Raw genomic sequence first — 21,248 nt, forward strand, 5'->3', positions numbered from 1 at the left:
GCCGTCATTTTGGACCCCCTACCCCAATTCAGTTAGGATCTAAACACTCGAGTCACACGTTCCGAGGCTCAACACACGAGTCTTAATGGGCCTCATATTTGAGTCTAAACTACAACAGTCTTCTTAACACATATAAGCAAACCTCGAGTCCAGAATCAACATGTGTCATCAAACCCGTCAATAAGGTCAATCATATAAGGGTCACTCCGTCAAAGTCAACACTCGAGTCTAAAGGTCAAGGTCAAACACCATGAGTCCAAACACGAAAGGTCACTCACGACATTTTCTAGATTCACAAGTCAAGAGTCTAGTCATCTCGTCTCGTCATGTATCCTTTGTTTGTTGCCTTAGTATGCGTGATCCCATGTCAAATCAAGTTATAATGCGCATCACTTTCTTCTCGGTAGGAATTCTGCAACCTCCAATGAAAGTGTTCAAGAACGTTTATCTGTCGAAGTCGAGGGACTAAGTGCTGCAGTCATTAAGCTCCAGGCCACCGTTGAATACTTGAGAACTCGTGTCATCAAGATGGAAAACAAAATAAGCATGATGAAACCTTTACCATCTTCTCATACCCCAAGGCTAGGGCATAGCTTCAGCACAACTCACCCATCTAAGAAGGCCAATGAAGGCAAGGGAGTCAACCTCTTGGAAGTTCCACCCAGAAGGCCGGGACGAGCTCATAGGGAATTCCTTGACCTCGGAATCACATATGAAGTAGCTCTACAAAGACTAGTTTCCCAAGGGAAACTTCATCCAATTGGTCCAACCCCGGACCCTGAAAAGATACTGCCTAGATGGAAGGGCAATTCATATTGTCAGTACCATCGAGGTAGGGGACACGATACAGAGGAATGCTTTTGTTTGAAGCATATTATTCAAGATATGATCGAGGATGACAAGCTTCCAATGCCACCATTTGTGGAGCAATTCGATGGGACCGACCCTCTTGGGTCTAACAGCACTAAATACAATGAAGGATCATTCCTAGACATTTCTCATCTTGTCAATCCTCGTGATGACAAAGAAATCAAAGCGCCGAACGAGGACGATGTCCAAAGTGGAATGCTCATGCTTTCCAAGATAGAGGGAGCCATTGATACTCTAAACTCTCGGCTTTCCCACATGGGGAATCAATTTGCTGAGATGGATAAGAAGCTTAAGACCCAGACAAACCCTCAACCTCATGGTCTCGAGGAGAAAGCAAAAAGTGAGCAATCTATTCCTAGTTTCTCTCATCCAGGAGCCAAAATCAAAGGCAACCTCATGGAGCCTTCCTCAAAGCAATTAAACAACTCTCCCAGGTCATTTACAAATCTAGGAATACCTTATGCCCTAGCCTTGAACCAATTATCCTCTCTAGGTCTTCTTCAACCAATAGGACCTACATCAGATCCAGAAAAGAAATCTAAATTGTGGGACGGCAATTCATATTGTCAATACCATAGGGGTAGGGGGCATGGTACCGAAAATTTTTATAAGCTCAAGCATGTTATACAAGACGGGATTGAGGATGGTAGGATTTCTATCTCACTCCTGAAATGTTTGGGTACAGAAGTTAAGCGATCTTATAGGGAGTTCAATGTCACAGATGATCAAAAAGACGAAAGATCCACCAATCATTTGGTGAAAAGAAGAAAAATAGATTCACAAATGCCCAATCAGTCGAAGGAGGCGACATTGGTTGAGGGCGTTATTGACTGTCTACACCCAGTTTACGCCTCTCATTTGAAAGGTGGCATTAAAACCATTGAAAACTTATCGGGAGAGATTGTTCGTATCAATGAAGTCATTCAAAAAGGTTCACCGTCCACATCTAAACCCAACAATCAAACAATCCGCATTACCGACGTAAAGTTTATAGAACCTTCACCGGAAAGAGGAACTCGGCATTCAAGGTCATACTACAATTTAGGCATACCTTATACGGTAGCCTTTAAAAGACTCTTTGCCAAAGGATCGATCCAACCAATCGGTCCAACCCGCACCTAGGTACGAGAGGAGAGGTCGCTTCGGGACGGTTCTCAATATTGCTTATTCCATAGGGGTAATGGACACGACACTGAAGAATGCTCCAAACTCAAATATACCATCCACTATATGCTCGATCACGGCAAGATATCTTTATCGACCCTCGATCCGTTAAGAGAACAGAATGACCCTCATGGGTGTCCTACTCTTCAAAGACAGGAATGTCTCTTGGGCCTTTACCCTTCTAGTATTCCCAATGATGAGGACATGGTGCTCAAATGGATGAATGCTCAAAGTCAGATGCCGAAGCCAGTTGCTGGAAGAGAAAATGCTCAAGCATGGGCCGACGATTACGAGTCTAGATCTAAGATCGAGTCGAAGTCCGAATCCGAGTCCGAGTCTTAGGCTTTCTATCTCATATTTATTCTAGTGTCTTTCTTTGTGTCCACTTCCATTCCTAGTGACAACCTGGGGGCTGTCCCATGAGTCACGTGTCTCCTCGAGTCTATGTTAAATACATTTATCATTCATTTCAATAAAAGTACAATTCTCAATCCACATTTTTCTTCTATCTTATTCTTCATCCCTTTTCCTGTGACAACAAGAATTGATTTGAGACATTTTAAAATGAACAACAACCACACATGCCAAGTCAATGTGAGTGCACTTAGATGATGTTCCATTCCAAGTTGTAGAGGACCTGAAACTCCGTGTTCTTTTCTTTACCGATTCCATGTCTGGCAATAGAAACCACAATATAACCCCAATTTAGGACGAGCATATTTCAAGAGATTCTAGGACGAATCCAGACCATCTCCCTTATTAACAATCCATGACGGAAGGCAAGCCCATTCCCCACAATAAACAACCCGTGTTACTAAAAGACCAACCCGTTTCACACTAAAGGTGCTAGCTTGACCCAAATCCGTGGTAACAAGAAAGTCCAAGACGATACGAGCCGTGATCAAAGATAAAGGCTCAATCAAGAGAAATGACCAAGATCAATATCCAACACAAAAGATTCAAAATAAGAACAAGGCTCAATCAAATCAGCCTATGTCAATACCCAAGGTCAAAATCATCCTCAAAAAAACCTGAATCAAAAATATGAGCAAAAGCCGAAATATATCCTAGACCAAGAATCTGAGTTTGAATCAAGACCGAATATGAAATCAAATGTTATATGGAATGCTGTTGAAGTCTATATAGAATCAAGACATCAATGAAGATGGTCAGCTAGCACCCTCACTTAGCCTTTCACACATCACACACCCTAAGTCCTTCTCGAGACCGTTACCAGGGAGATAGTTAGGAATTTTGAGAATCCTCTCAAGCTCGTCAAGTATACCCATCCTTTAGGGCCAAGACATGGAAACTTGAACCCACGTCATTTTAACCTACCTTTATGTGCTCAGGCTACATAAAGCCAAGAGACCCCATTTCCAAGCCACATTACAAGCCATAACCCCATAAAGCCTTAACTCCACAAAATCAAGCTCCAGAGATTTGTTCATCAAAGCCTCTTATGTCCAAGCTCCACATTCCAAATATCCAATCTAGTTTCACCTTGACCCAAACACGGAGTCTTCAAATACTTTGCTACCTAGAACGGGACATACCCAATTCATCCTTAGGGTTGACTTTCAAGTGTGCTCACATGACAAGGACATTTTTACAAAATTAATTATACCTCTTTGGTCTATGATCATAGAGTTATCTCAAATTGATTCTTCGAGTCACCAAAGGAATATTACCCTTGTGACCCCTGCACTTTAAGGTCCTGACAACATAGCTTAGGCACACACTTGAACTACGAGCATGGTTTGATTTCACCTCTTCAGGTGGATACATAGGTAGTCCTTTCTTACACAAGAAGGATACAACCACAACACCCAAACAAAGTTAACCAAACCCTCAGAACTACGATCTGGTTTGATTTCACTTCACGTGAATACGTAGGCAGTCCTCAGGGACACAACCATCAACCACCTCAATTATCAACTTTCAACCTCAACTATCAACCATCCCAATTTTCAAACTTTCAATCTCAATTAACATCTCTTCCACAACCAACACCTCTATACTGGGGGCTCCCTATTGTCGCCCAGTCTCCTTTTTACCGAATTCCAGAGTCATCTTCTCATCCTGGGGGCTTCTCTTCCAAGATGCCACCCTTCCTTTATTCCTCTAAGTCTAGCTAGTACTCGGTCCGGACAATGACGAAGGTCTTAGATCGATTCTCCAAGTCATCGTGCCTCAAGAGGAGTCTCTTTTACAGCAAACGATGGTGAAAGAAGTCCAAGTAGACATCTGGCCATGGCTCATGTCTTGCCTTTATATGCCCCCATCTTTCTTGCAATTCTTCTACCTTTGGAATTGATACGCGTTGTCACCCATACTTGGCTAGGGGTTTCGCATACTTAAGCAAAGTCTGTCAAGGTCATCCCCTGTGTCGCGTCAAATCTAAGTCTACATTTCGTGTCGCGTCCTAGTAGGTCTGTGTCATGTCAAGTCCTGTGTCTAAAGCCCATTGAATACGCATTACAAACGACAAGCTTCTTTGAACAAGTTTTAAACGACTTTTATAAAGAAACAACTTTTGCTAAACCTATGTGTTTCCTCATTCGAGGTCCATGTGATAATTGCTTACGTGCATATATTAGATTGCATTCTTGTGTGGCTACTAACCATGCAGGTGAGCTTCCAGCGCAGCAGTATTTTGTAGTATTGCTCGAATCCTTATATCCAGCGCAGCAGTATTTTGCAGTATTGCTCGAATCCTTATATCCAGAGCAGCAGTATTTTGCAGTATTGCTCGAATCCTTATATCCAGCAAAGAAGATTTTTGCAAAGATTGCTCAAATCCTTATATCCACAAGCAGCAAAGATTTTGCAAAGATATTGCTCAAATCCTTATATCCAGCGCAGTAGTATTTTGCAGTATTGCTCACTCAAGATTTCTCCCATGACGATCAAGATGTTCCTAGTCGTCAATTTAATCACCCAACGAGAGTTTGCTTGAGGACAGAGACAGGCAGATTCCCCAAAGTTATCGCTTTAATCACCCAGTGAGAGTTTGCTTGAGGACAGAGACAGGCAGATTCCCCAAAATCATCGTTTTATTCCCCAGTGAGAGTTTGCTTGAGGACAGAGACAGGTAGATTCCCCAAAGTCATCGCTTTATTCCCCCAGTGAGAGTTTGCTTGAGGACAGAGACAGGCAGATTCCCCAAAATCGTCGTTTTGTTCCCCAGTGAGAGTTTGCTTGAGGACAGAGACAGGCAGATACTCCCAGGAGATCAGTAATCTTTTAGTTAAGTCCCATTTCAGTCCTTTAGAGATAAGTATCCTTCAGCCTTCCTTTAGAGAGAAGTATCCTTCAGCCGTCCTTTAGAGAGAGTTGTCCTTCAGCCTTCCCTTTAGAGAGGATTAGCCTTCAGAGTTTAGCCTTCGAAAGTGTTAAGAAGTTTCTTCAGTATCCCTGTGACCCCTAATGCCTTCAGACACCAAGTTATCTTCAGACAAAAGAGTTTTGCCGAAGCGTCTTCAGTCCCGTTTCACCCAGGGGTATCTCAGGTATGGTCTCTTCTTATGGTTGGCGAGCTTCCTTACGTAGTCTAATGGACTTTAAACGACCCTCCCCGATAGTCGGCAGACTCTAAAATGTTCCCGACGACAGGTCCTTGGCTCAGACCCCTTGAGCCGCCTTGCGTCGCCATAGTCGTCAGGTTGTAATCTTCGATTGACCTGATGGCTATACTTTGACTTTCGCCTTGTCCAAGCCTCAGTCAAAGTGGGGGCTCTGTAGACACCTCGTTTCTGCACCCCTCGCAAACCACCCGGTGATGATTGGGCCGCATGTTTGATTCGCGGAACGATTTGTGACAGTTCGTAATATTATCGTCAAGTGATTGCTCAAATATTAATGTCGACCTCTTAGTTGTCATCTACGCGCCGATACGGTCGTTTTGGCAGTAATTAGAGTACATTTGGAGTCCGGGTCAAAAACCGTCTTCATTTCCTAAAACCGTCAAATCCCGAGTCAAAGCAATGGGCTTGTCTACCTAAGGTTAGGATGTCATAAAATGTTGAGATTATATCTCATTTTGAGTCCCATGTCACTTCATTAGGCTAAACTAAAAGTTTACATTACAAAATGTGCATTTCATTTAGTCAAAATGACAACCCGACATTTAGGCCCGTTTTACGAGGTGATAACTACTTTTGTGGGTCAGGCCTATTTCACAGAAAGTTCTAGATCTTTCTCTTAGCTTTCCAACGCCACCGAAATCACCTTATTTCGAGTCTTGTAGAGAAAGTTATGCCTAAAATACGACAGGCTGTCAAACGCGTTCTCTACGCGCAGAGGAACCTACCCGGGAAAGGACGCAGCAAGTGCTGCGCCTCTTCCAAGGGACGCAGCACCTGCTGCGCCTTTTCCCAGGGCTTTCTTTTTGTCCAAGTTTCCGTGTTTAACCTAAGTCGGTTGTTTCCGGATCTTTCCTTCCGTATCCAACTCTTACCATAATTCCGTCGCGTGATTAGTATAAATAGGAGCCTTCGTTCCTCATATTTCTCACGCGAGTGTCCGCCCTTCTCTTCTCCCTTTGCATTCTAGACTTTGTTCTTACTAATTGGCGCCTACGTGCTTGAACATTCGACCACGTAAGCTCGGATCTTTCCGGGTATCAGCCTTTCCGTTGCATGACCGACCAATTTGACCAACTACACAATAATCAATCAATTTAATCAATCAACTTAATCGTTTTCCTCTTACGAGGGCACTTTCTTTGCATTCGCGTCGAGCATCACTAATCGATATCTTAGTCCTTCTCGTTTCGTCAACATGTAAGTCTGAGGGTGTATAATCCTTGTTTATTTATTGTATTTATTTATTGTATCACAATTAATGTAAGATTTACGTCGAAAGTACCGATTAAAACCGATTTCTAAAACCCTTTGTTAAAACCTGTTTTTGCGGATTTCCAGTAGATAACCATCGAGAAAGGACGCAGCAACTGCTGCGCCTCTTCGAAGGAGCGCAGTTCCTGCTGCGCCTCTTCGTGAGGCTGCCGCAGTTCCTGCTTCCTTTCTTCTTCGTTTGTCCTTTGTAATTCGTATTCAAAATCTTTCTTTTGCTATGTTTGTCTTTAATTCTCTCACATGATAGTTTAATAATCACATGTATATTAATCATCATCATTAACACATTTTAATTCATCTTTAAATTCGTCTTAAATCCCTTATAATTCATATTTGCGGGTTTTCGTCATTAATATTCAATTCGGGTTTTAGAAATTCAATTCGTTCATATTGAGTTTCTGGGATTCATCTTTGATATATTTTCATCTGATTATTCATTAATTCGTCATCATTCATTATGTTTAGTTTAATTAATTTGTTTGGTTAGTTTGTTTAATTCACTAATTAATCATTCGTTCATTCATTAATTCGTCTACTTCCGTCTCATCCATGTTTTATTGTTTTTATGACTCATTCACATGTTAAATAACCTATTAATCACTTTCATCCGAGTAAATATTATCAATCAACCATTAAAATCATCAATTGACATTAACGATTTGCAGTTCCGGCTTCACAGCCAGAACTCACCCTTGGAACAGACGCAGCAACTGCGCGCCTCTTCCAGAGGGCGCAGCTCTGCTGCGCCTGTTCCAGGATGATTTCTGTCTCTGAACTCCGTTGTTGCTTGACTTAGTTTAATTAACTTACGTATTAATTGACTAATATCCGTATTATCACTTTCTGACTTGTTCGCTAATTTTATCCTTTTATTCTTTTATTCCGTTTTTCTCAAATTATCCGTTTTAAAGGTATTTTCGACATAAATCGCCTATTCCGATGTAATTAATGTAATTTCCATTATTGTAATTATTGTATTGCTTTTATTGTTTGTATGTTTTCACATGTAAATCAATATTAAATCCTACTTCGACATTAATTGTATGCCTAACTAATTGTTCACCGACTTAGTATTAATTCTCACATGTTAGGATTAAAACTTATGGATGTTGCATTGCATGCATATAGCCGACGATATATCAAGTACGAATAACTTCCCTAATCATTAGTAGAGGCCGCTATCGAGGCGGGCGGGATTAGGTGTTCGATCAAAAGAGCTTCCTAATACGTACCCTCACCCCTTACTCCAGATCTCCGTGAACACCCGTGTTCATTGGCATCCACGAGAGTCATTCTAGACATAGAATGCTAAGGGTAACGATTGCTTAGTGTTCATGTCTCTACTTTATGTCTTGACATGACATGAGGTATTCGAACGGTTCCAATTTCCCATAAAAATTGGTGGCGACTCCATACAAAATGCAAACGCTTGTTTTCGACCTTCTCACCAAGCGCCCCCGTGGGCGGCCCGCTGTCCACAATGTCACTAATTAATCATTCGTTCATGTAAATAATTCGTTTGCATCCGTCTTATCCATGTTTCATTGCTTTTATGACCATCAATCATATGTAAATAACTTGATAATCACTTTCATCCGAGTAAATATATTAATCGATCCTTAAATTCATCAATTGATATTAACGATTTGCAGTTCCGGCTTCACAGCCAGAACTCACCCTTGGAATGACGCAAGAATCGCCGCGCCTCTTCCAAAGGGCGCTAGATCTCTTCTTACTGTTCAGTTGATTTATGTCTCTGAACTCCCTTTCTGCCTTGATGTAGTTTAATTAGCTTACGTATAATTAACTATTATCCGTATTATCGCCTACTGATCTGTTCGTTAATTTCTTTCTTCTATTCTTTTTCTCAAATTATCCGTTTTAAAGGTATTTTCGACATAAATCATTAAATCCATTGTAATTATTGTAATTTTTCTTTATTGTAATTTTCTTTATTGTATTTATCATTATTTCTTGTATCATTTGTATGTCTTCACATGTAATTGAACCTTAATTCCTACTTCGACATTAATTGTATGTTAAATTAATTGTTCACCGACTTAGTCTAATCTTCACATGCTAGGATTAAAACTTGGATGTTGCATTGCATGCATATAATCGACGATATATGGAGTATAGATGATGTCACTAATCATTAGTAGAGGCCGCTATCGAGGCGGGCGGGATTAGGTGTTCGATCAAAAGAGCTTCCTAATACGTACCCTCACCCCTTACTCCAGATCTCTGTGAACATCCGTGTTCATTGGCATCCACGAGAGTCATTCTAGACATAGAATGCTAAGGGTAACGATTGCTTAGTGTTCATGTCGCTACTTTGTGTCTTGACATGACACGAGGTATTCGAACGGTTCCAATTTCCCATAAAAATTGGTGGCGACTCCACAAAAATGCAAACGCTTGTTCTCTCTCCCAAGCGCCCCCGAGGGCCCATTGTCCACACCATAGTAATCGAATTCAACAAGAAATTAGAGTTCCCACCATATAGCTTCTCATCAAAGTATTTATCAATTGATGATCGATATGGTTCCTTAATCTAAGAATCCAAATTAAAGTTATGGTCCAAAAACTCCTCTTTCAAGATTGGCATAAGATTAAGATCATCATGAATTACATCTTCATAACTTGTAGGATCAATTTCTTCCACAGGAGTTTCATCATAAACTTCTTTAAATTCTTTGTCAAAAACAATCGGTAAGTTAGGATCAAATAACGAAGTACCTTCTATATGGGATTCCTCCTCAAAAGAAAATAAGTCATCACCAATTGCATCTTTTGTTTGATCATCATCACTCAATGGCTCGACTATATAGATGTTAATCTCGTTTTCTTCTTTTGGTTCATCATTCTGAATCTGACAGTCTTGTATCCGACAGTCTTCTGGACTGTTCATTTCGACAAGATTAGGCATCATCTTCCCCACATCTTCTACATGCTTTTTCTCTTCTTCTTCGTGATCAACTTTGGAAGATTCAATCTTTATCTCTTGTTTCTTTATTTCATGAGATTGATGAAAGTCACGTTCAAACTTCTCCATCTGGTTCGACAATTTGGCAAGAGCTCTTTTTAAATCCTTCCACAACAATCGTTGCTCAATTTCTTCGCATTCCTTCAAAATTTGTTTGAGCTTTCTTCGAGACATGATTATGAACTTCCCAAGACAAGTTTGTTAAGAAACAAACTAAAGCCTTGCTCTGATACCACTTTAATGTAAAATAACCACGAGTTTTACCAAATTGATGTAAAATTACTCGGATTTTGATGTTTTGATTTTTAAATAATAAAGGGATATTCTCTCGTGTACCCCCGAACTTTTTCGTTTTCTAAGGTGTACCCCTCGTTTTTCACAAAAAAACTTTGACCGATAATAATTCTCTGTTACAAGTTCAGAATACGGTAAGTTTTTTTTCAACCCAATTATCTCGTCAAGGCCTTGAATTTGAAAAAGAAATCACCAATTTTTGAACTCGTAGCCGGTAGTTATGGTTGGTCAAAACTTTTTTAACGAATAAACTTTGACCGACCATAATTCCTGATTACGAGTTGAGACGTCAGTGAATTCTTTTTCTAACCGAAGACCTCTTAAAGACGGTCAATTTGAAAAAAAAAGTTATCGTATTTTGAACTTGTAGCCAAAAGTTGTTGACGGTCAAAGTTTTTTTGCAAAAAAAAGAGGGGTACATCTTAGAAAATGAAAAGGTTGAGGGGTACACGAGAGAATATCCCAATAATAAAAATGCAGCGGAATTAAAGTGTTTTTGGTGTTTTTTGTATGAAATATGCACGGAAATTAAAAGGGATACGAATTAGTTGTGAAAATCTCGCAAGACCACTCAACTAAAATTAGGATATGACGTGAACAACTCTCTTCCCTCCCAAGGAACTCAAAACTGAACACGAATGGCACCCAACCTCGCAAGGATGAATGTGTATTATCTCACCCTCGCAAGAACGAAATAATAAATCTAATAACTCGCAAGCAATTAGAAAACACAAGTATAAAACTTGAATTAACTCCCCAATTCAATTAAAACTGAATACAAAGCCCTCTATAATAAATTAGGCCGACTATGAGGACTCCTAAAACTGCCTAAAAACAATTTTCCTAAACTCGACCCTTAGAGAATTGGCAAAATTGCCTTATTACAACTTGCTAAAATTAGGAAAGAAACAATAAGGAAATAAACAACACTACCTTAAACTTATTAGGCAAACTAAAATAAGGAAACTAATAATAAGACTCGATTTAGGGAAGTAAACTTGAGTAAGTTCGTCGCCCGCGTAAAAGTTGGACAGCTCGACTTAAAACGATCATATCTCCTTCGTTACTTAACCAAATAAGGCGTATGACCACTCGTTGGAAAGCTAACATCATGTACTTTCATCTCCAATAAATATCACACCAAAAATAGCCATAGTTTCGGATATATTGAGCTTTTAAATCAAGTGAACGAATCTGAATGACAAGAGTGACTTGAACTTTTGTTTTGAACTTATACTCGTGTCCCTTATGTATCAGGTTGGGGTGAGGTTGGAGAGTGAGGCACTGAAAATCGGAAGGAGAGGGTATCTATGAGAGTAATAAGGACAATGGTATTGTCAGAGGGTGGTGGTTACTGATTAGGGTGATAACGGTTAGATGGGGGTGATTGAGTTAGTGAGGATAATGATGATAGTGTTTTTTTGTAGACGAGTCTTATAGCGTGAAAGGATGGTTAAGGAATGATAAAAAAATTGAGAACTAGGAGAAATCAAAATCAATAAAGGAAATATATTTTCTATTTTTTAATTCATTTTCATAATTTATTTTTCCCGCAACGCAGTACTGTTTTCTTTTGTAATATTCCCCATTTACATAGCATTTGCTAAAATAACCATTTGACCTAATTCTCAAAAACATTAACAATACAGTCTTTTAAATATGTCATATTTCTTTAACGATGACATAATTGAATGTAGAAGATGTATTTGATTCGTCAATCAGAAATTAAAAATCAAACTAATAATTTATTCCAGTTTTTAAAATATTTTTGGTTGTTTTATTTAGGTTTTGGCTTTATTAGGATCTGGTTTTGTAATATGGAGGCGGTTAAGGGAGAGTGCACGTAGGTGGGCAGGTGGAGGGTCAGGGCGTCATTAGGACTGGTTGATGGAGAGGGTCGTAATTTCATGAGAGCGTAGTTGGTGAGAGGGGCGTGTTCTGCTAAATAGGCAAGCGAATTTAAGAGACATTTGCAACTTTGTATTGACAACAACTTTCTTTTCCTTCTTCGCTTTAGTCCCGATCATATATTGTAATACTACGGATTTTATAGGCTGGTACTCGACCGAGTATGGCCTACTCGGTCGAGTAGTGTGTGTGTCGTGTAGTCTGTTTGACTACTGCCGAGGAACACTCGGCCGAGTATAATGAATATTCGGCCGAGTAGAGGATACTCGGCCGAGTATACTCTATACTCGACCGAGTATCCGGTCTGGCGAGAAATATTTCAGCGGTTTGATTCGGAAGTAATTAGAGCGTTATATATTTTGTTAAGCAGTTTTTAAACACAAATTGCAAAACCCAAATAATCGTGCGACGCTCTAATCACTCCGAATCTCTCCTCTCTCTGTGTGTGTGGAAATCATAGCAATCACTTTCAATCCTTTAATTCTTTGTCGGTAAGCCTCTAATTTCGTAAGTTCCATTAATTTGTCTTTTAGGGTTTTGCCCTAATTTGTGATTTGGGGAAAAGGGGTTTTGGCATGTGGTAATAGGAATTATGTGATTGTTGTTGTAGGTGACGATGTGGTGTTTGTTATGCATTTGTATGGTTGATTGCAGCGTAAGCAGATTGCGAAAAGGTAGGGTTTCCCTACTCAGTCTCTGTTTGTTGATTTAAGATGTGGTTGCATTGTAATTGTTGTTATCTGCTGATCATCGGAGTGTCGGTGTTGTGATGGTGGATGTGATGTTGTGGTGCGGTGATGATTGTGATTGTGATTGTGATTGTGATTGTGTTGTGATGGTTGTGGTGGAGTCACTTGCGGGAGTGGCTTCACGCCCTAGTTCGCCCTCCGTGGAACCCGTCACGGGAGGGGATGTGCACATTAAGGGACAGGGTTATCGCTCGTTGATGAGCGGGATTTAGGTGGGGATTGGTTGCGGTCCCCCACTGGCGGCGAGGATTACCTGTTGCGATGGGTAATCTGGCAGGGCTACACACTTCGGTGTGTAGTCGGTTACTGTGTGAGATCAGGAGACCAGGGATGGAGGATGATCAGCTGGTTGCTTCTTGTACCTGTCTTACTTTGATTATGCAGTAACTGACCCCGTGTTGTTGTTTTGTAAAACCTGCGGTGATCCATTTGGGGATGGTGAGCAGATTATGACCGGTAATGCAGATGTTTAGCTATGGGACAGTCATGGGGAGTCATCACTCGAGTCTAGCTTCCGCCGTCAAGAGACTTAGCTTGCATTCTTTGTAGTTGTTAGACCTTTCACAGTTATACTTTAGTTTGGTTTTGGAATCATGTAATCACTAACTCTTTATACTTTAATAAAGGTTGTTTGTAATTGGTAACTTTGATATACTAACCTCGGGAAACCGAGATGGTAACAGTCTTTCATGCTAGGGTAGTCCTTGGTATGAGGGGGTGTTACATATAGTCTTCAGCCTTATAAATTTTGCAAAATACCCTTACACTCACAAACCAAACACAAGTGAAAGAAAATATTTATACCTCCTTTCGAGTTTCATATAGAGTATTCGAGCCAAATTCTCATAGCCAATAAGTGATGTCAACAATGATTACCCACCCGCGACACACCGTGGCCTATGCGGCATGCCTAATTGGCTTTTTTTTTGTCGTCTAGTTTGTCATTATCGTGACAAGAAATCTTGAGACTAACTAAGTATGGTGAAAATATTGCAAGAAGATAGTTATGAAATATCTAAAAAGAGTGCTTGGCAATATTACCCCTCCCATTCCCCATCTTATTTTAGCTTCATTACTTATTCACTCGATTCTCCATCTACTCTCTCACCCATCATCGTCAACCACCCGCGTCTAGTACTGCCCGCCATTACTACTGTTCACCACAATTTTTGGCCCTCACCCGCGTCTAGTATAATCCTATTTGTGTACCGCATATCGTACACTCAAGTGATCTGCTGGTCTATGGATTTATTTGATAAGATGACTTTTATTTTTGGACATTTGGAATTTCATTCAAAATCATGTTTGTTATTGGCAATTTCGCATATCGATATTAGCAACTTCACATATTTTAAATTTCATTCAAAATTTAAGATATCTTAAATTTGTTGATTCCTATTTTATTAGCAACTTCACATATTTGACGATTAGAAAAAAAATATATAGGTAGATAGTAACGATTGAGAATGTTTTGAATTTTCTCTTATTTTTCAAGTTTACATATACAAATTGTATGATTGTTTTGTTGTTGTTGTTGTTGTTGTTGTTGTTGTTGTATTCGATATAACTATTTACAAAGATTGGTGTTAGAGGAGGAGAAAAGAAATAAAAAAGATAGTTAGTTAAGCATACGATTTACTTGATGCTAAATATGACGATGTCATTGATCGACCTGATGAGATGTCATTTACTTCAATATTTTTAGTAGTCATTGTTGTTCTACTTATATAATTTTAAGTTCTCATTGGTTCATGTCGAAAGAAATCAACGGACATCGAAATGGCATTCTCACAAGTCACAAGACTCACAACAGCTTGAATTTTTAACATTAAAAATTTGCAGATCAGTATATATTATCTTTACTAATTTAGAAGACAATACTCAATCCAGGGCGCGCCACGTCATTAATTAAGCCTTTTTTTTTTAAATACATGTTATGGTGAGACTAGGGATGGCAATGGATCGGGTCTGGGTCGGGTCCAGCAAGACCCGGACCCGGACCCGTTCCACCTACATTGGACCCGGACCCGACCCAGACCCTAAAGGGTCTAAAATTATTGGACCCTTACCCATACCCGATGGGTCCGGGTCCGGGTAGGGTCTACCCGCGGGTCTGAGGTTGAACAAGAAAAAAAAGAACTGTTGGAATATTTTACCTTTTGATAAATCAAAGATTTGGCAGAGGGTCCGGGTCGGGTCTACCCACGGGTCCAGAGGAGTAGAAGCGTTTTTTGTAAAATTTGAGAGGTGTACACAGTGGTCAATGGCAGAGAACTTCAAGGTTGAAGAATAAAACACACACACCACACTTATTGCACTTATACAACTTTAAGTGGTGAAATAAAACATAAACACCACTAATTGAAACCAATTTTGAAGAATATATACAAGCACAAAATCAATCATGAATTTCAGTTCAAGTACAAGTACAAAATCAACAATTCAGATTCATATCAATCATGAATTATGGGTAGTGGTACTCAATTTAAAAATTGATTAAACCTATTTTCGAAGAAAATAAGATGAATAAAAGGAGGGATTTAACCTTCTAGCTATTCGAGCTTCTATGCTAGCCTTTTATCGTCCTCGCTAGTCGCCGTCGTCGTCAGTCGTCTCAGTTTAGGGCTTAGGGTTAGAGGTGGGTTTAGGTTAGAGGAAAGAATTGGGAATGAAAGGAAAGAAAATGGAACGGTGTGTGGCTATCTTTGATTTGTTAGGTTAAAACTTTTAGTTTTTTTTTTTTTTTTAATAAATTATAAGGGTCTACGGGTCGGGTCCGGGTCCCATAAATTAGACCCAGACCCGGACCCTAAATATTTTACTAAGACCCATACCCGTTAGGGTCTCAAAAATTCAGATCCGGACCCGACCCATTAGGGTCCGACCCTAAGGGTCTGGGTCGGGTCCCCGACCCACTGCCATCCCTAGGTGAGACCCGTTAGTGTGCAATGTATTTATTTTTTCAGAATTCCGGCTATACAAACATGCGGCAAATTCCGTCTTAAAACAAATACTATGAAATGATTTTATACATTCCGAATAAATGAAATTAATGGCATATAAGCGGAATGAATTACAAATCGTAATAAATGAAACTAATTACAAATAAATGAATTACATAATTTTAAAAAATAAAATAAATAATAATAAAATTACATAATTACGAGAAGGAATTACATTTAATTACGGGATTGAATTACATATAATGCGAATAAATTACATGCATAATTTTTAAAAACAAGATAGTACGATATATTTTTTTAAAAAAATATCCTTTGTTATTTCCTCTTAAACAATTGCATGTGAACACGTATTTGTAACAAGTTTAAACATTAATTATGTAGATCGCTAATTTAAACCAACTAGATAAATACGATAGAAATGCAAAAAAAAAAAAATACATCCAAAAACATTAATATCGGCCCAAATACATACCCGTGCAATTTTGCACGGGTTTAAAACTAGTAAATCTTTACTTTTGCTAACATGTTACTCAAGAACTAGTGTAGCTCCCGTGCTATATCACGATTTTTCTAGATGGAAATGTAAGAAAAATTAACAATTAAATTATTGGTATTTTTCTATTTTCAATTATACAACATATATTTATGGCTACTTTTATTGTGTACAAAATCAGAATATCATTAAAATTAATTAGGGGATTAGTTAATTAGAGAAATATACTAAGTACTGTAAGTAGTAGTTAGCGACGTAGGCGGTAAACTTAAGCGGAAAAAGTTTGAGATTTGTCCCGTGCTATAGCACGGTTTTTCTAGATGGAAATGTAAGAAAAATCAACAATTAAACTATTGGTATTTTTCTATTTTCAATTATACAACATATATTTATGGCTACTTTTATTGTGTACTAAATTAGAATCATTAAAATGAATTAGGGGAGTAGTTAATTAGAGAAATATACTAAGTACTGTAAGTAGTAGTTAGCGACGTAGGCGGTAAACTTAGGCGGAAAAAGTTTGAGATTTGTTATTTTTTTTAGTAAAAAGGGGATGTCAAGTGATTCTCTAAAATAATACTCGTAATTATTGCATTATTGAAAAATTTAACAACTTTTAATTTATAATTTAATACTAACTTTCTTTAATTTTAATGAAAAAATAATAATTATGAATTTAATAAAAAGATTAGAGTTATAATTATTAAAACATATTTATTGAAAAGATAATTTTATGATACTTATTTCCTAATTTAGGTAGATGCTTTTTGGAGGGAAAACTAAGAGAATTTTTATTCTCTTAGTAGTAGGGGGGATTGGTGCGCGCTAGCCTAATTCTCCACGAGATTATCTCAAGAATTGGTGCGCGCTAGTCTATCTACCAAATAAACTCCCTTTAAAATTTAAGGGTTACAATTAAGATGATCTCATATTATTGTGAGACGGTTATTTCATATAAACATCAGTCACTTTATTGTTATCAATAGATGAATGTTTTGTTATACAAAGTGACGATCTAACATTTTTCTTCGAACTATTTCTCATCGTTGTTAAACATATTGTAAAAGAACTAGCTAGTCAATAAAATTTTTTAAAAACAATAAACAAAAAAAAAAAGGAATCTCTAATAACCTTGATTGTTAATAATCTCCTTAAATATATATTGGTGGATTATTGAGTAATTAATAATTTAATTGAAAATATTTAGTTTTTGGAATAAAGTGGAGAAGGGAGGAAGAGAGAAACTGATGAAAATATGGAACCACTATTCAAGAAACTACTCCTAATAATTTGTGTTAGATAAATACTCCCGGTATACATGGAGTATTGGAGTTGTAGATGATAGTGAGCGGCCGAAGGTGAGGAGTGAGGGAATATGATGGTTTATGATTTTCTGAAGGTTTGATTACATGTTTATCACAAAATTTGTGATTTATATTTATCTAATACAAATTCTCATTTATGACGATTACTATTCGTCTTAAATCTAAGACGGGTCAAATAAATATCAAATTACATGACAAGTTGTCTAAAAAATGTGAAAAGTTTTTTCTTTATTACCATCATGTGGTAATATTTAACCCGTCTCGAGTTTAAGACGGATAGTTTCCGTTTTTAGAAAGACTTACTAATGTATGGCGTGAATAAAGTTTCTTATGGTCGGTATTTTCAGCCAAGTGCAGTTTTTTTTGGTAATTCGGTATTTGTTGAGTTAGACGGTGTTACATATATATACAAATTTCTTTTATTGATAGCAATAAATGAATAATCTATAAAATATAATTAAAAGGCTACCCTAAAATGACAAATAAACGCCACCTAGACAAAGCCACGTAGGATCCAAAAAGCCACCTAGATTAAAATTTAATGTGACGTGGCATATTTAAATGTGATATTGCATATTTTTAATGTGACATGGATTATCAATTTATTATTACATGACATTAATTTAAATCATTTATCTATAAATTAATTTAATTCACTTATATCTATAATATTAAAGGATATTATCATTATTCTTAAATTAATTTTGTATATTAAATATATTGTCTTCCAAAATTTATATAACCCTTACAAATTTACATCAAATTTCATAATTTATAATTAATATTGACATTTTAATTGAAATTTTTTTAATAAAACATGTTAATAAATTTCATAATTTATAATTAAAATTGAAATTTTTGTAATAAAACATGTTAAAGAATTAATTAAACCTCTTCATATTACTAAACACTCACCATTATTAACATTTTCCTATTTAATTCATTGTTTTTAAATTTTTTGTAATAAAACCTGTTAATAAATTAATTAAATTTCTTCATATTACTGAACACCCACCATTATTAACATTTTCCTATTTAATTTTTTTAATTAAACATGGTAATAAATTGATTAAAACTCTTCATAATACTTAATACACACCAAATTAATTAAAATCTTTTCCTATTTAATTAATTTTTGTAATATAATATGTTAATAATTTTATTAAAACTCCTTATATTACTCAACACCCATAATTTTCAATAGCATTTTGTCCTATTTAATTCATCTCTTGAGGTCCTCGACAATCAATTATCTAATTTAATAATACCACAAAATAAATTAAAATTTAAATTAAAATATGGGAATTTATGGTTGTGTGATGACTATAAAACCTATAATACCTATAATAGTTTCTATTCACTTTATTTATTTAAAATATGCTCATTTGTCATGAGTTTCTAAGTTGTGGATTGTATTTTATGGTTTAATTTATTTTTTTGATTATATTGAGTATTATTGTCGAGTATTATTGTTGAGTATTGTTGTTGTTGTTGTTGTTGTTGTTGTTGTTGTTGTTGTTGTTGTTGTTGTTGTTGTTGTTGTTGTTGTGTCCAATAAAGTATATTTTAATTTGTTATGTTGTTGGTTTTATGAATCATTTGCTTTATATTTGAATTCATGTTTTTCAGTTGGTTTAATTTAAGTGACTTACATTTGACAATGTTTTGATTCGTTTGTCAAGTTTTTGTCAGGTTGATGTTTTATCTTTTGGTCAATGTATTTTTTATATAACTTTAAAGCATCATGAAACGTATGTGAATGCAGATAAGGCAAACCATCACGTGGGTAATCTGAAGAGGGAAGAAATACAAAAGGAACGAAACTGAGGTAAAATTAAAGGTAAAAAACGTAAGGTAGAAACTGATAAGTAATGGATGATTGTTGATCTCAAAATAGAAGTCTTATAATATTTATTTTAATTTGTTATTAAACGTATATTGTGGTGTAATTTTACTATTATACTTTCCCGATCAAGCTATTTGATTTTGTATTTTTGTATTCACGAGTATAATCATCAATAACATATATTTTTCTTTTTCATTTTATATGAACTATTATCAGGGCATGTAATAAAAGGAAGCGAAAGTGAACCTTCGGGTAATATTAAATAGTATGATTTCTAAATTCTAATCCGTATGTTTTTAAGTTTATGTGTTTTTTTTTTTCAAAACCGGAATAGATTATTTTATAGTCTTTAATACTATTTTTATTTTTTATAGGATTGTGGACATAAGTATAACAAGAGATGGATCAAATTCTTGAAATAGTAATAAGGAACTTAAAAAAATTTATGAACCTTTTGGAATTTGGATTTAGGGAATATAGTTTTTTAGATTATTGAGCAATTGAAATGAAAATTTAATTCGTAATACATACATGGTGTAGATAACGACCATACCGTTGAGTCGTATCTAATATTTTCTATCGATATAATAAATGTTTTTCGGATGTAAATAATATTTGAAGCATGCACGTGGTGATAAGACTTCAAAGATATTTCTATGGGAGGGTTGATGGAGAGGTCTGGAAATAATTTAGAGATGACTATACTGAGATATTGAGTTTACAACCTTATAAGGCGTCATTGAAGATTTTTCCATACTGAATTTATTATACAGATGGTTTCAACTTTTAATATTTAAAAAACTTACTTTATTATATTGCGGAGTAAAACACACGTATATATAATGAGTCGTCTTTGTCATTGCTCTGTTGTCAAGTTTCTAAAAAATAGTAGCCACCACATTGTCACTTGCAGAGTTGCAGGATTCGATTTAAAAAAATAAACCAAAGTTGTCAAAGAAATAAGGTATTAACTAACTAATTTCTATGTATTTCAAGACTATATATTTTTAAATGGATCAACAACTAATTGCTCGAACAAATATTAACAATACGATAAAAATATCAAAACTAAAACAGATAAACCCGTGAATTTCACGGGTCACAAACCTAGTTCATCATTGAAAAGGCCCGTTTTATTGTGTCAAACCGTCTTATTAGAGAATTTGTGTACTAATTTATGGACAAATGTTTATGAAGTTCTTTGAAATGCGTTTCTCAAAATAATTTCGACCCAGTTTACCAATGATTATGTATTATTTTTTATAGGATATTACTTTATAAAATGTTGGGTTGGAGATAGTAATTTTAATCATTTGTTTAGATAGGGTGAATATGACGATTACTTATACAATTAATTTTTTTACACATAACGACATAGATAACGCGTCTTATATTTTTATAAAAAAATTGAAGTAACATTATCGTTTACTTTTAATCATTATATATTTATATGATAATATCACGGGTTTTATTATTTAAAAATCAATTAAATTATTTTAAGCATGCACGGGTCACAATTTTCATTGTGTTCAATTTCACCAACTAACAATTTGTACTGAATGAAAACAGTTCAAATATTTCATTTTAAACGTGCACGGGTCAAAATTTTCGTTTTATCGGTGCATGGTTCTACAAACGTGCATGAGTTTGAGTAAATGAAAAACATGTTTAAAATTTTGCACTGTATACATGTATTTATCCCCGTGCAATTTTGCTAAATTTGTGTTATTTTTCATCCGAATATTTTTGTTTCATATCAGTTGTATGGAATCACTTAGTAACAAGACAAAA

This window comes from Silene latifolia, chromosome 2, assembly GCF_048544455.1.
Source record: "Silene latifolia isolate original U9 population chromosome 2, ASM4854445v1, whole genome shotgun sequence".
Taxonomy (NCBI): Eukaryota; Viridiplantae; Streptophyta; class Magnoliopsida; order Caryophyllales; family Caryophyllaceae; genus Silene; species Silene latifolia.